Source organism: Rhea pennata, chromosome 20 (genome assembly GCF_028389875.1).
Source record: "Rhea pennata isolate bPtePen1 chromosome 20, bPtePen1.pri, whole genome shotgun sequence".
In the NCBI taxonomy this organism is placed as follows: Eukaryota; Metazoa; Chordata; class Aves; order Rheiformes; family Rheidae; genus Rhea; species Rhea pennata.
Genome location: NC_084682.1, coordinates 5,930,811 through 5,944,669, shown reverse-complemented (window position 1 = coordinate 5,944,669; position 13,859 = coordinate 5,930,811). Strand labels below are relative to the sequence as shown.

General features: G+C 48.3%; 1 protein-coding gene across 3 annotated transcripts in view; it reads right to left on the bottom strand.

The window, feature by feature from the left end:
* Window positions 1-13,859, bottom strand: part of SMG6 (SMG6 nonsense mediated mRNA decay factor) — a 114,923-nt gene that overhangs the window by 37,555 nt on the left and 63,509 nt on the right. The window lies entirely within an intron of this gene.

Sequence of the window (13,859 nt, the reverse complement as noted above, 5' to 3'; positions counted from 1 at the left end):
AACTCAAACATAGTCAAGAATCCAATCCCAGCCCAGGCAGGAAGTTTACTCTCTGCTTCTAAATATACATGTTTTTAAATCAACAAGCTTTCTTGTTCCTCAGATCTACTGTACAACTACACAGGAGAAATAACCGGATAAATGCAATGCCAAGCTCTGCCTCGCGAGGTTTGCTGTCCCCAGAGTCACAGGACACGTGCAATGGGAGCTGCTGCCACATTAGAGGAGGGAGCAAAGGCAGGCAGGCCTCTGACGAAACTCCCGGGAGAGCAGGTCTCCAGCCCTGAGCGCCCCAGTCAACACTTCCACGCCCCGTCCGTCTTCGCGGCAGCCCTTCCCTGTGGTCCTGTGGTCCTGCGGTGCCATGCCTGAGGACCACGAGATGAGCAGGAAGGGATAACCTGTGAGCATGACTCAGATCTGGTGCCTCTTTCCTTCCTGCTCTCTGGCCACTGCATTCATGCTCAGCAGTCGGATAGTCACATATTTTTTTAATTTGATATAATTATCTCCTAGAAATTACTGTACACAGCCTCTTGGGATCTAAAGCAATTAAGTGAAGATAAATTTCTTTCATGGAGCAAGCTGTCAAAGGATGAAGCAATTTCATTCCCCATTTGAAGTGGAAGCTTTGGGTCATGCATGGTTTATTTGAAACAATGCCATCACCTAAAGCTGCTGATCTTATCTGTCTCTCCATTTCAAACTGCTGAAGATGTGCAGCGTGGCACTGCCTGAAGTGATGACATCTGGCACCAGGCCAGCTACAGAAACAAGCTGCTCCTCCCCAAGTCTGAGTGCAAGAGGCCAAGCATTCCTATTAAAAAGGGGGAAACCGAGGTGAAATCTGGGAAGAGCTGAAAAGTGGGAATTCTGCCCAAGGGAATAAGAGACCCACTAGCTACAGAAGGAGAGAGGTGCCTGCATGAAGGGAACAGCATTGTCCCAACAAGGATGGGACAGTCCTTGTAACACACCTCTGAGAGGCAACAGTCTACCAGGCTTCCTTTTCATCATCGGAATACTCTGAAGTTATCTAAACCAGGCTTCAAGGATTTCATCAAGGTGAGGAACAGTCCATGCAGTGTAGTTTGTAGAAGTTCACGGACTGGCATGACAGAGATTATCCCACTAGCACGTATGCTTTAGGTCTCTCAGAAGTTCCAGCAACTTCTCTCCTTTCCTCGCATTTCAATATCCCAAGCTGTTCTATTTCAGACAGAAGAGTCATACAAAATAGATAAAAAAAAATATTTAAACAAACTGTTGTCCAAACACTGGCTTTTACCCTAAAAAAGGGAGAAGAGCCAGAGGTGCTGTGGAGCAAAGAGTATTGTCCATTATGGGGGCTTTGCTGTCTTCATAGATTTAGTGCCAAAGATGCTCAGATCCTACCATGGGAGGAAGGCATTCTCCAACACCAAACAGAGTTTGTACATCTGGCACACCGAGCCTTTTCTTTCAGCAGCCTAGAGGGGCTACCCTGCCAGATGACCAACTTTCATTTAACTAGTAGGGGCAAAAAAAAAAGACATCAGAAAGAATGAATACAAATAGATTCTCAGGTCCTCTTGTGTATTCCTGCTGGCAAACCAGTCTCACTAATGCAGCAAAAAAAGCCAGCACACATGACACTGCAGAGCACATCAAGGGCAGAGAAGCCAGTGAGCAGCAGCTGCTCATTCCAAGTACGTTTCTGCTCTCTCCATCTGGATCTCTCATGTGATCTTCAGAAATGCTGCCCTGGGTATTCACAGTCTCTAAAATACCCAAGAGCTACCCAGGACTTTCACTGACACAGGATTAGGCATGTAATGGCTTGGAAATCAGGCTCCAACTCCTTCACAACAACGGCCAGGTATGACCATGGGAGATCATTCCTAGTCACAGAGATCAGCACCATATTGGGACTTGCTGGTACCTCTGAAGCTGCAAGCTCTTGCTGTCCACAGCCAAAGTCTGTGCCTCTTTGGCCATATTTCTTTTTAACAACTGCTTCATCTACACACTTGCAGCACTTGCAATGATACAACAGTTGTACACATCTGTCCAGAGACTGGCTACCACTCCCACCTTCTAGCTCTCCATCCTAAGTGGATTTATCTCTTTTAGCAGCATTTCCCACACGACTAGCCTCCCGTATGCATAGCAGGTACTATATACTTCACCAAGCTAACCAAATCATGAGGTGTCCATCCATGCAAGACCTGAGGGCTGACACTGGGGAGCAACTCTCAAGTCACAGGGCAGCCAGTGAGGATGCTTGTTTTGGAAAGGAGGTTGCAGCTACGGTTATAGAAGCAGGCAAATTCAGCTCCCACAGACTGGCCTGATTACAACATTTGGCCCATGAGGTTTCTGAAAAGCTCAGATCAGTGTTGATCAAATTTGTGCTCATTAGGGCAGACGCCCTAGAACTAAAAAAAGCCCTGTTAGTACTAGAGGGAGCTAATAATATAAGCTGGCAATGGGTACAAGTTCAAGAAGCATCTAGATGACTTGAGAGCACAAACATGATTTTCAAAAGTGACTTCAGTGCCAGAAATGTGGTGTGTCACTGGCAGGGGGTAGGTCACTGTTTCAGCTCCAAAACCGAACATCAGTATCCATGTCACTGATGCGTTCTGGAAAGCACTACCCAGTGGCCACTTTTCTAAACGAAACATCACATGTTGGCCAGATATTAGACGAACAGACATAGTATTAGAAAGATGCAGCAAACTCTTATCACCTTCTGTCTATAGACATAAATCTCTTTTCTTCAATAATAATAGTAAATGCTATAATAAGCATTGCACTGTTGCTTCTTTAGATAAACACTGAAGCAAAATTTCAGAAGCTGAACAAACCAGGCATACAATAATTCCTCAGAAAATACCTTTGTCTCCATACAAAGAACTTGTGTTTATATATATCTCTATCTATCCCAGTTAGAAGAAAATGATAACATGCCAACCTATAGACAAATGCTTCTTACATGGTGGAGAAAATAGTTTATGTAAAATGCTAGTATGGAACACCTTACAGCAAATTTTGTTAGTTTAAATAAATTACGGACATTACCTTATTTCTAAGTCAATACATGCAAACATGTTATAGGGGAAAAATCTGATTAAGTTATACAGTCATATTTTCAGCCTTTTTAAAGTCCCACTGCAGACACAGTTAAACTAGCAGCAGTAACTTTGCTCATATAACGCTTAAGTTTGGGAGGAATTTAAACATTTTCTAGTGAACCTTCACTTAGTACCCCCGTTTTCCTAAGGGACAAGGGTGGCCTGGGGTTGAGGCACGGGGCTGAAATTCTAGGTATCGGGGATTTGTTCTCATCCTGAAGCTAAGGCTTCCTGTGGGACCCGGCTTGGTCCCTCAGCCTCGCGTACCTCTCTTGCCAATCTTTAACAAGGAAATTGCTTTTCCTTATGTCCTAACATGTTGTGGAGATACGTTCATTAATGCCTGGGAAGTGCTTTGACTTCAATGACAACGCAAGAAAAAAAAAAAAGAAAAAGAAATGGTAAGTAAGACTGTGGAGGAGTCTTCTTTTTCGGACTTGGGATGTAAAAGCGTGATGACACCGCAGGGTTACAACTGCGGTCTGATGGGGGTTTGGCTCTCCGTGCTCGCACCGACTCAGCCCAACACCGTGAAGACGAATTCGGCATCCGCATAAACAAAGCGAGGTCTGGCCGCGCACAGAAACGTGGTGAGTCGGCTCCGAGCTCAATGACAGAGGTCACCTTCCGTCTCCCATAGAGACGGGGCAGATACACATCTGTTATTTGGGCCGACCACTCCCTGCATTCCTTCAAGTCTACTTCTCTGGCAAGCTTCCCAGGACGTGGATCTTTCTTATTCAAGATAACAATGCAGAGTTATTAATTGGGCCTTTTTTTCCAGGTTTCCTGAGGTCCTTCCAATAGCTGTGCTGGTGGATACCACAGTCATATGGTGGGGAAGTTTTAAGCATGCCACTTGATCCAAGATAAAATGTAAGAAGTGCCGTGAAATGGGGCTCACAGCCAAAGCTCAGGTACAGGCAGAGGTGAGCTGCAAGGCTAGGATGGAGCTTAGTAACCAAGTGCAGAGTCTGAGTGGTCAGTGTGTATCCTGACTTGAGGATCTTGAGGCAAAACTTGAGGCAAAGAGGCAACCTGTCCACAGGCCCTCTCTCACCATCAGAAGCACCACATTAAGACTTGCAGCACTGCAAAGACTCTCCAAGGTGAGGCCATGCTTCATGCCTAGGGAACGGCTCTGCCAGCCAGCAGAGTTTCTCTGAGTAGCAATAAGAGATGGCTCATTGGGAGAGGATCCAGCGTTAATGGTATTTTAATGAGGCCTTTCAATACACTTACAGGCTAACCAGCAAATTCCAAGAGGTCTCAACTCTAGTATTTCATACTGGATATGCTAAAGGCACGGTGAACACCTCTTTTATAGCTAGAGCTCTGCACTCTGTGGGACTGATGTTCTACCAATGTATGGCAGGTTCTGTGCCACCACGGTGCCAGGTGAAGAAGTGCCAATGTGGCAGAAGCTAGGCCACTATCTGCTTAAAAACGCCAAAGGAAACAAACGCTGCATGCAGAATACAGCCACATCTTGACAGCCGACTCCTGCCAACAAGGTGCTGCACAGAAGACTTCATGTTTTGTCTCTCTTTCCCTAGGTCACTCCACTAATGCAGTCTGATGCTGACCCCAGGACCACGTGGTCAGCAAGTTTCCTGAATAACACGTTTCCTGCTTCCCAAGAGTCTGTGCCGAGACTACACAGCACCTCTGGAGGCAGCTCTTAGGACAAAAGGACTAAACACAAATAAGTTTTCCATCTTGTTACATAAACCTGGCCTGATGATGACAGAAGTGAGGATATTCAACAATGAGCATCATCTGATCTGCACAAAAAGATCCAGTACTGACCAAAACCAGGCATGGGACAAGACTGATTTATTATGTCAGTCTGTGCTTTGAACTGATGATCACATCACGCTTCCAGAAAACACTTTAAAAAAGCCTTTTGCTGACACTAGAGTCAAACTGTGCAGCACTGGCAGAGGAACAGCACACATGTTGGTACACATGCAACAGCTCGCATCCAGACTGCCTGATTTGCTTGGAGCTGACATAGTGGCTAAAATGTCCTGTCCAGGACGAGCCTAGAGGAGAGGCAGAGGTGGATCCAAGACTGAGGGCAGGCAGAGGAGGAAGGGATGGAAACGTGCTACTCAAGTGAGTTCCCATGAAACGCAGGGCCAAGGTAAAGGCAGCAGAGACACCCTCCAGAGCGCACACCCCTGTCTTCACCTCTGAGTGCTTCATTCTCCTTGAAGCCAAAGGCAAGCCAGGGTCTTTCTAGGTGCTAAACAGTGAGACCTGTGTGGCAGCTACAACTCAGATTCTAGGTTGTACCCAGGGAAACAAAGACTTACAGGTCCAAAAGAAGCTTCTACATGCACCAGGGTATCATTCACTCCCTACACATGCCAGGAAGGAGGCATCTCAAAGGTAAGAGAGGTTGAGTCCATCAACTGCTGACTCTTCCCTCCTGCTTCCCCCCACAAAAGACGAGGCTGCAAAGCAGAAATTCGTACCTCCCTGTAAGCCCTGTCCAGACCACAAAGCAACTCTCATGCTCACTAACAGATGCATTAACAGAACATGTGTAACTGGATCTTAACACGTTGGCAGGTGGTTCCTCACCTCGGAGGGAGACTGCAGTTCTCACACACCAGCTATCACCTCTGGGATGGAAGGGGGAGGCAAAACAGCAGGAGGGCTCCAGGTCTGCACAAGGGCGCTGGATTAGAGGTAACATTTCATGTTCCCAGGCAGACCTTGCACTCATGCCTCCCTAGCAATTGCTATGGGATCCATTAACGCTCGACTGTGGCAGAGCCGTCCTGCAGCTTTGAACTCCCACTCTGTCTTCTACGCTACCTCACCAGCTTGATGCCACGGCTGGGTTTCATGAGGCAGACAGTTGTCTGAGATCTTTGCACAGCAGGACAAGAGGAGGTGAAAAGCTAACATGCCACAGTGACTGCCGTGCATGAATACTGAGTGGATTAAAATCTGGTCAACAGACGTTTCAAAATGTTAGTGTGAGCAGGAGGGCAGTTCTAGCAGGGCCCATAGGGAAGGATGCTTGGGCTTATGCTGATTAAATTGGTTCAACAACCTGGACAAAAAAAACCTTTACTGATAAAGTCTATAGATCAGGCATCGTCTGCTCCTCTCCTAACCTTTGAAGAGAGCAATTCACTGACCGACAGAAAATTCAAATTGCTCAGTAACCTCGTGGCAAGCAAACAACGTGCTGTTTCATACAGCCACATGTAGCATTACGCCTCCAGGGAGAAGACGGTGGGTCACTGATAGCGAGCGGGAGCGCTGCAGCAAATTGCTGTGTGACGCAGGAGGGAATCCACAGCGCACCGGGCTGCGCCGGGCTACGGCATGGCCAGAGGCTATGGTGGCCAGCAGTGCGGCTCACGGGTCTGAAAAAGAGTCTTCCTTTCGTGCTAGCACAGCTGCTCGCAGAACAGCACGTGGATTGGACAGCCACAGCTCAGGAGAGCCACGAGAACAGATCATTGATCCGGATGGGCTCTGAGCCCTGGCAATTCCAAATCAAGGCTCAGTGCTTTCCACAAGGTCTGCTCTTGTACCCTTGGGAATTTTCCCAAGGTTGCCCAAGAGATGGGAGATCAGCCAAGGTGGTGATCCCTGCTAGCCAGAACCCATGGCTCTCCCGAGTGGCTCCCCACTTCCACGACCGAGGTGCACCACCGTAGGCTTCTCGCTGAACACCAGCTTTCTGACCTGTGCATGCTTCCCAGAAGCTCGCTGATGTTCAAAGCACCTTGCTGACAGACAGGCAGGTGTGCCTGTGACAGTGGCCTCCTCCCCAAACGCGGCGCAGAGCGGGAGCGTGGCCTCCCGAGCGGAGCCCTAGGCAAGGCACGGGGGAGCATCCCAAGCCCAGCTGTGACATTTCCTTTCACCTATACCTGCACAGCTGTTTCCTACAGGGCTGCAGCCTCAAGTGAGATGTGTGAGGCTTCTGTAGGTGCTTGGGAACAAGACGGAACAGAAATGCTTCACACCTGGCCCCAAAATTACAGCACGCTGGAATGTGGCCAACATAAACTGGCAAAGTACCAGTTGCAATGGACATCAATTAAGAAGCCTGTCATCCTCAGACTGCAGGGTTTTCTTTTTGCGATCTGCATCGCTCCTTAAGCCTTCAGCAGCACCAGCGCTAGAGTTTTCCAGATGGGATCATTTCCCTCAGATTCCACTCGCTAGATTTATTGCAGGATTTTTTTTTAAAACCCACTCCCCCTTTTAAGAGCCTGAACTATTATTCCACATTGCCGATTTCTCCAGGGCTGTATTCTGTGTCCTCGTGCAATACTAGTGTCTGTTTGCAAAGAGTTCCCTTTACCCTCAGCTGGAGAAAGGCACTTTTAAAAATACGCTCAAAAGTTTTTGTGCTTAAACAGTGATTAACAACCCAGATCAAAGGATAAGCGATCAGAATATCCCTCTGGAACATGCCCTGTAAAGTCCTATGACATGCAGCAGCAATCACTAGGATAGCATTCATGCCTGTTTCTATGAAGGCATGTTTGAAAAAATCAGCTGCAAGCACAAGAGACCCCCATGTGCCCTCTCTTGCCACCCTCACCCAGGGGACACAGACACAGCTTGACACTCCGCACTGCAAACTGTGTCCATGACACCTGGCAAAAGCAGGACACAGAGAGGCTCCAGCAGTGTCTGGGCAGGCCCTGGCACCTGGAGTTTAGGGAAATGCAAAGGATGGTGACTTCTGCGTGCCACCTCCTCGATGGCACAAAATTCCGCCTCTTTTCTATCACCTAATGACATCATTTTCCAACCTGACCCGTAATTTGGCCTGATTGCCTTTCACAATCCAAATACACCACATGAAAGGCAAGGTCGAGGCTGGGACGGAGTTCAGATACTGGTCAACAAGCGTAAACGTTTCTAGCTGTGCTGCCCTGGGGCTGCCAGCTCCTGCCAGGTCCCAGCTCAGAGCAGGGCTGTGTGTGGCAGGGGCTTTTCACTGCTTGTTTGGAAACCGAGGCAGGCAGAGACGGAAGGAGTTTTTCAAGGATGACTCCTCCTTGGACTCTCCTACTTGGGGCTCGGATCACTGCTCACAGTTTCCCTTTTCCTCTCTGGACCGAACTCCAAGCTGGAAGCTCTCACTCTCATGGGCTGAGTGCATTTCCCTGCCAGCTGGAGAGGAGATGTTCAAAGGCTATGGAATGGGAATATGGAAAGGATGCTGAGAAAACAGTTACATCCACTCACTGGGGTTTTCTCTCTGCTTATGATGAGTTTGTCCTCTCAGAGCCCTGATCTTGCTGCTATTCCTCCTGCCCTGCAAGAAGTCCTCCCTGAACTGCTGTAATGTAGCCACTCTAACATGGATCTCATCTCTGGTGTTAGGTCTCAGAAAGGACAAAACTTCTGGGTTTTAGAGGCATGGCAGAGCCCCATCACTCCGACAGCCATTCCTCCTGGACTTTTAAACTTGGGACTCTCTTTCTGAGAAGCATCACACATTATTACACATTGCCAAGAGATATCTGAAAGCCTTAAGATGACTGGAATACTCTAAATAAGTGAACTGAATAACAGGATTAATTTTAGCCCAAACCTACTATAAAAGGCTCCTAAATAGCTAATTCGAAGGCTATTAGCTCTGCAAATCCATAGTATAGTGGGAGAACTGGAGAGTGGACAGAAGCTAGAACATCCATCTAGACTGGAGAGTCTGGAGAAAAAAAAATGTGTTTTTCAGAGAGAACAAAGCTAGGATTTTAGGCTGTCTGCACTGACAGGTGAGTAGGCAAAATAGCAGGAAGCAAGTACTTGTGAAACAGGAACTTCAGCAAGTATGAAAATCTAACTGGCCCACCCTGGAGCTGGAGGAGCCACACACAACCCGGTTTCTAGGTTTTGGACAGCACGGTATTGCTAGCTAGCTTTCAGAGCCTCACGTTTTAAGACTCTTAGTTTGCCTTGTGAGATGAGGCAGGGTTGAGAGTAGTTGAGTGTGGTGAGTATCTGAGACAGTCCACTCCACACATGAGCATGCACATGCAGAGAAAAAGAAAAAAAAAAAAGAAAAAAGGGCTGCCTTTCTGTTTCAGAGGAGGGAACCACAGTGACTAGCCCTATAAGCATATGTATTAATCATGCACCGTCTGGTTTTAATCCACACACTGCTGATCCTGCGTCTCACTGTATTGTTATCAGGGGAAGGAGTATTTCTCCTCAATCTTATTGACCAGCCAAAAGCCTGAAAATGCAAAAAACACATTTGCGAAGTGCCTTCCCCAGGACCCTGGGCCCCGGACCTGGTGAGCTGGGGCTGCTGCCTTTTTATTGGCGTTTAAAAACCTTTTATTAACGTGTGTCAGGGCTGGGGGAGGAGAGAGAGGCTCAGGTTTCAGGACCCCCCATGCAGAGAGTTTTATTGTGGGAAGGGACATTAACACTTTCTCCTCCACATCTCTCCGGCTGGGCATGTGGCAGAGCGTGCACTGCAGGCGCAGGCTTGGCGCATGGATGCATATAGGTTGGGCAGGTTTCAGATGCACACGCTGAGCCCATGCAGAGTGTGCAGGGATGAGTGATGGCATGTGGCCATATGGAAGACAAGGACCTTCCCGCTCCGCTCCCCACTGGGCGATCTACAGCTCTGCTCCAGCCTTGCCCCCAGCTCCATGGGCTACTGCTGGAACAGGGTGCTCCTGACACAACAGTGTTCAGCTATTTCCTCAGCGGAGGAAACCAGGACAGGACCCAGAACATGCCAGCTGGTGCTGTACAGGACCAGACTCATGCACAGCTCTGATGTACCAACACTAAGACTTGTTTTAAACTCAACACAGCCCAGGTGTTTTCCATTGAAAGTCCTCATTAGCAGCACCATACACCTCCGATGAATCCACATTTGTCACCTTCCCTTCTTCTTGCACCGAACTCAGCCATGTCACCCACATACCTCCGATGAATCCACATTTGTTACCTTCCCTTCTTGCACCTCACTGTCATTCCCTGCTCTTGTCGGAGGCACAGTGCTGAGCACCAAGGGCTCCCAGTGTTGGCAGCATCTGTTTTGGTTGCGAACACTGCAGACATGGTCTGACAGCTCAGGCACCAGGCTGCATAGTTTGCCGTTGACTGGTACGTTCAACGGTGTTCCATCACACAAGCTGCAATGGATATCTGCCCAACATACGCCCAGGAAAACATCACCAAGTTATGCTCAGCCTGGAGCCAGCTTTTGTTGGTTACAGCTTCAATGGCAGTGCAAGAGACGTTGGGAAGCTCTCAGTATCACACTGACTCCAGCAGGAATCCTAATGCACAGCCTCATGGCAATGAAAGAAGTCAGAACATTTTCATTCAAAATAAGAGCCAGGCCAAATGCTCAACAACTTGTGGGGGAACACTGGCTGAGTACAGCACTCTATCTGCTAAATGGGACTTAGAGAACAAAAAGAAGCGGCAAGCACAGGGTTTGTCCTATATAACTTACAAAACAACTACCCTCTGGGTAGAGCCAATAACCATTTTAAGGTCATTACTCTCCAGTCTTGCCCTCAGATAGATTCCTTTCCTCCGAAATTTTCCAAATTCATTAATAAACAATGGCGTAAAACCATGTGGTAAGGAGATGAACCATCAGCAAGCAAGGTGAGACATTATCCTTGCTGCAAAGAGTCAAAGGTATCTAAATAGCCACACAATTCATACGAAAGGTATTGCAGAGCAGTTTCTCAGAGCCACTTGGGCATAACAACATCCTCCTCCCTGCTCATAGGATGTCATGTAAACAGTAAAACCTTTTCTTTGCCTTTCCAGCAAAGAACTATCATGAACTTAGTCTGAAAATGAGGCCAAGGCTAAAAATCTGAGAGAAGGAAATTGGGTGCAGAAAAATGCCATTTGCTATACAGGAATGGAAAATCAGTACTGAAAATAGTTATTGCTGAACGGAAATACCATTTCTCACCTGCTTACAGCTCAGTCAATCAGCAACCAACAAGGAAGGCATAAAAGGGAAAAGTTCCTGCAGTGTGACTGACTGCAGACCTTGCAGACAGCGCTGCTCCACCGCACTTGGTGCTGCCTTTCTGTGTCTTGCTCACCATCATTCACGGAAGGCATACAATGGTTCATACCTCTCAGTCATATCTGCATGGTTTGGTCTGTATTGTGTTCAGCATCACCCAAATTCTGGACAGTCAAATAGTTCACTTCATTAATACTAGAGAAGGAGAAGGTCTGCAGAACAAGGTAACTGTTTGACTGCAGTCACACAGCTGCCACTCCAATTCCTTTCTACAGTATTACTGAATCTCATAAAATGGATTGGGAGAGTCCAAAGAGGTCTCCTTCTCCAGGCAGCTCAGCTCTTCCCACACCGTACCCAAGAGTGCCACCCAGCCTGCTTTTACAAGCCTCTAATGCTGAACAGATTCCACAGCCTCTCCAAGGAGTCTATTTTCAAGTACTTAACTACCCTAAGCTATGAAGCCTTTCCTGAAGTCTAATCTTAATCTACTCCACAGCAACGTATGCCCATTCCTTCCTGTGTCATGCAACACGGAGCTGGAGCTTCTTCTGTAATTGAAAGCTTACATCATTTTCCCTGAATCTTCTCTAGACTAAAGAGCCCCAGAGTTCTTTCAGTCTTTCCGTGGAAATCAGGCTTTTGAGATGTGTGATCAGTCTCACTGGTCTCCCGTTGATCCTCTTTGACATCATTTGGTGAATATGCACACTCTGGTTTTACCAGTCAGACCATTAATAAAAGCACTGACCAGAGCTGGAGTGAGAACAGAGCCTGCAGAATCTGCTGCTTCTGCTCAGCACATCACGGGTAACAGCAGCAGCAGCAGGCTCCTCTGCCTACCTGTGCGGGATGCATTTGGTGCTTCAGGCACAGAAGCTTCAGATCTCCGCCACCAGGAGAAGTTGGTTTGCCCAAAGACAGCACAACACAACTTGCACACGCCAGGGGCTCAGAGACTAGTGCAAGCACAAGGTAACACCCTAGGGCGCCAAGTGGGATCCCAGTTCCAAAGCCAGCTACTTCCAAAACAAACAAAATCCATAGGGGAGACAAAAGAAATGGGGCAGCCCGGCCTGGCTCCTTCTGTCTGGATCTGCATTGCCTCTTGAGCCTCCAGCAGGGTTGAACTGGTACCATCAGGCCTTAAAATCCTTGAGATTTGTGCAGCTGCTGCTGCGCTGGAGAGGCACCACCCCTCACCAGGTTTGTTGTACTGTTTCTTTATAAAGTGCTACAATCAAAGGTGACAGTGAGAAACCTGCTCCAAGTCTCAGGTGAGTCTCCGGGACAAAGATACTTCTCTCTCTTACGCATGTGAGCGCAAGTGCTTGGCAGGGCAGGTAGATGGCACTCCATAAACTCCATAAACCAGCGTGCGGTTAGACGAGGCAGACCTCAGGGAATACCGACCCCATCCCACAAGCCCCCAGGCACTCTCTGACCGGACCTGCTTGGCCACCTCACCTGCTCCCTGGGTGCCCTGGATTGTGGCTGTGGGTGCAAGGGTCACTGCAGAGAGAGAGAGGGGGGCTAATGCAACCACCCCCTTCAGGACCACCAGCAAGGCCAGCGACACAGGCTGGACAGGCTGCTTCTTTGGGACAGAAATGGCAACTACCTGCTTGATATTTTAACCCCTTCAAATAGAGCCTTCCAAATGCTCTTCTCACGGTGGAGTATTCTCACCTGGCATAAGGTGCTTCCTCAAACTGGGATAGCTTTTGTTTTTACTGGGATCCTGTGCTCTGCTGCCGTGGGCACTGTCACGAGCACAGCAAAGGCAGACAGAGAAGTGAAATGGAAAGTCACACCTCCCTCGGGTCCCTCTTGACAGAGGGCCCCAAATTTCTCAAAGTCAGGTCAGGAGAACATCAAGAAGCTGCACACGTACAGTGTCACACACGGAAACCAGCCCCAGCCTCCTGCTTGTCTGCACGGGGCATCAAACCCGCAGGGAAGCAGCGCGACAGCTTCGCCGGAGAGCAAGGTTTCTGGTGCTGCAACTCTGCCTCCAAGCAGGAAGCTGCTGAGAGCCGCTCTCATCCCGGCGGGCCGCCGAGGGCCTGCAAACCAAACGCCACCGCACCTCTTCCATCCCCCCACCAGGCCCAGCACGTTACCCAAACGCAGCCCCCAGGTCCCTTCTGGCCAGGTGGTGGCAGAGAGCAGACCCAAAACCCCACATCAACAAGGGAACTGATTTCATTATTCTAAAAACAAACAGCCGAAGGAAAGTTCAGGCTAGAACGGGCTCCTAGAGCAAAGAAAGGAAAATAGAGAGCGGGCAGTGGGGAATGCTTCATATTCCTAAAAGCCTTTTGTACGTTAACACATGGTGTCTGCTTCTCTCTAGTCACCTATTTATCACTCTCCTCTTTAGAGAAGGAAAAAAGTCCTGGCTGCTTTCCTAACGCCGAGTTTTGTGGCCGGGGGGAGGGGGAGGGTGCTTTAAGCATGATGCAAACCATTTGGAGTGCACCGAGAGCACTGCCAACACAAGCTGCACTATTTAAACAAGTGAGGAAATGATCGTATATACAACATGCCAGCGAGCACACACACACCAGAGGAAGTCGAGAGGGGTTTTCATGACACAGAGCTGGATGTCAGCGGCTGAAAGGTCGATATTTTCCCTTAACACCCTTCTCAATGACTTAATCGTGTTCCGTTTGCACAGAAAACTTCCCAAGAATAAAAGTCTGGAGGAATCGAGGGGGGATGTTTGGCCTACT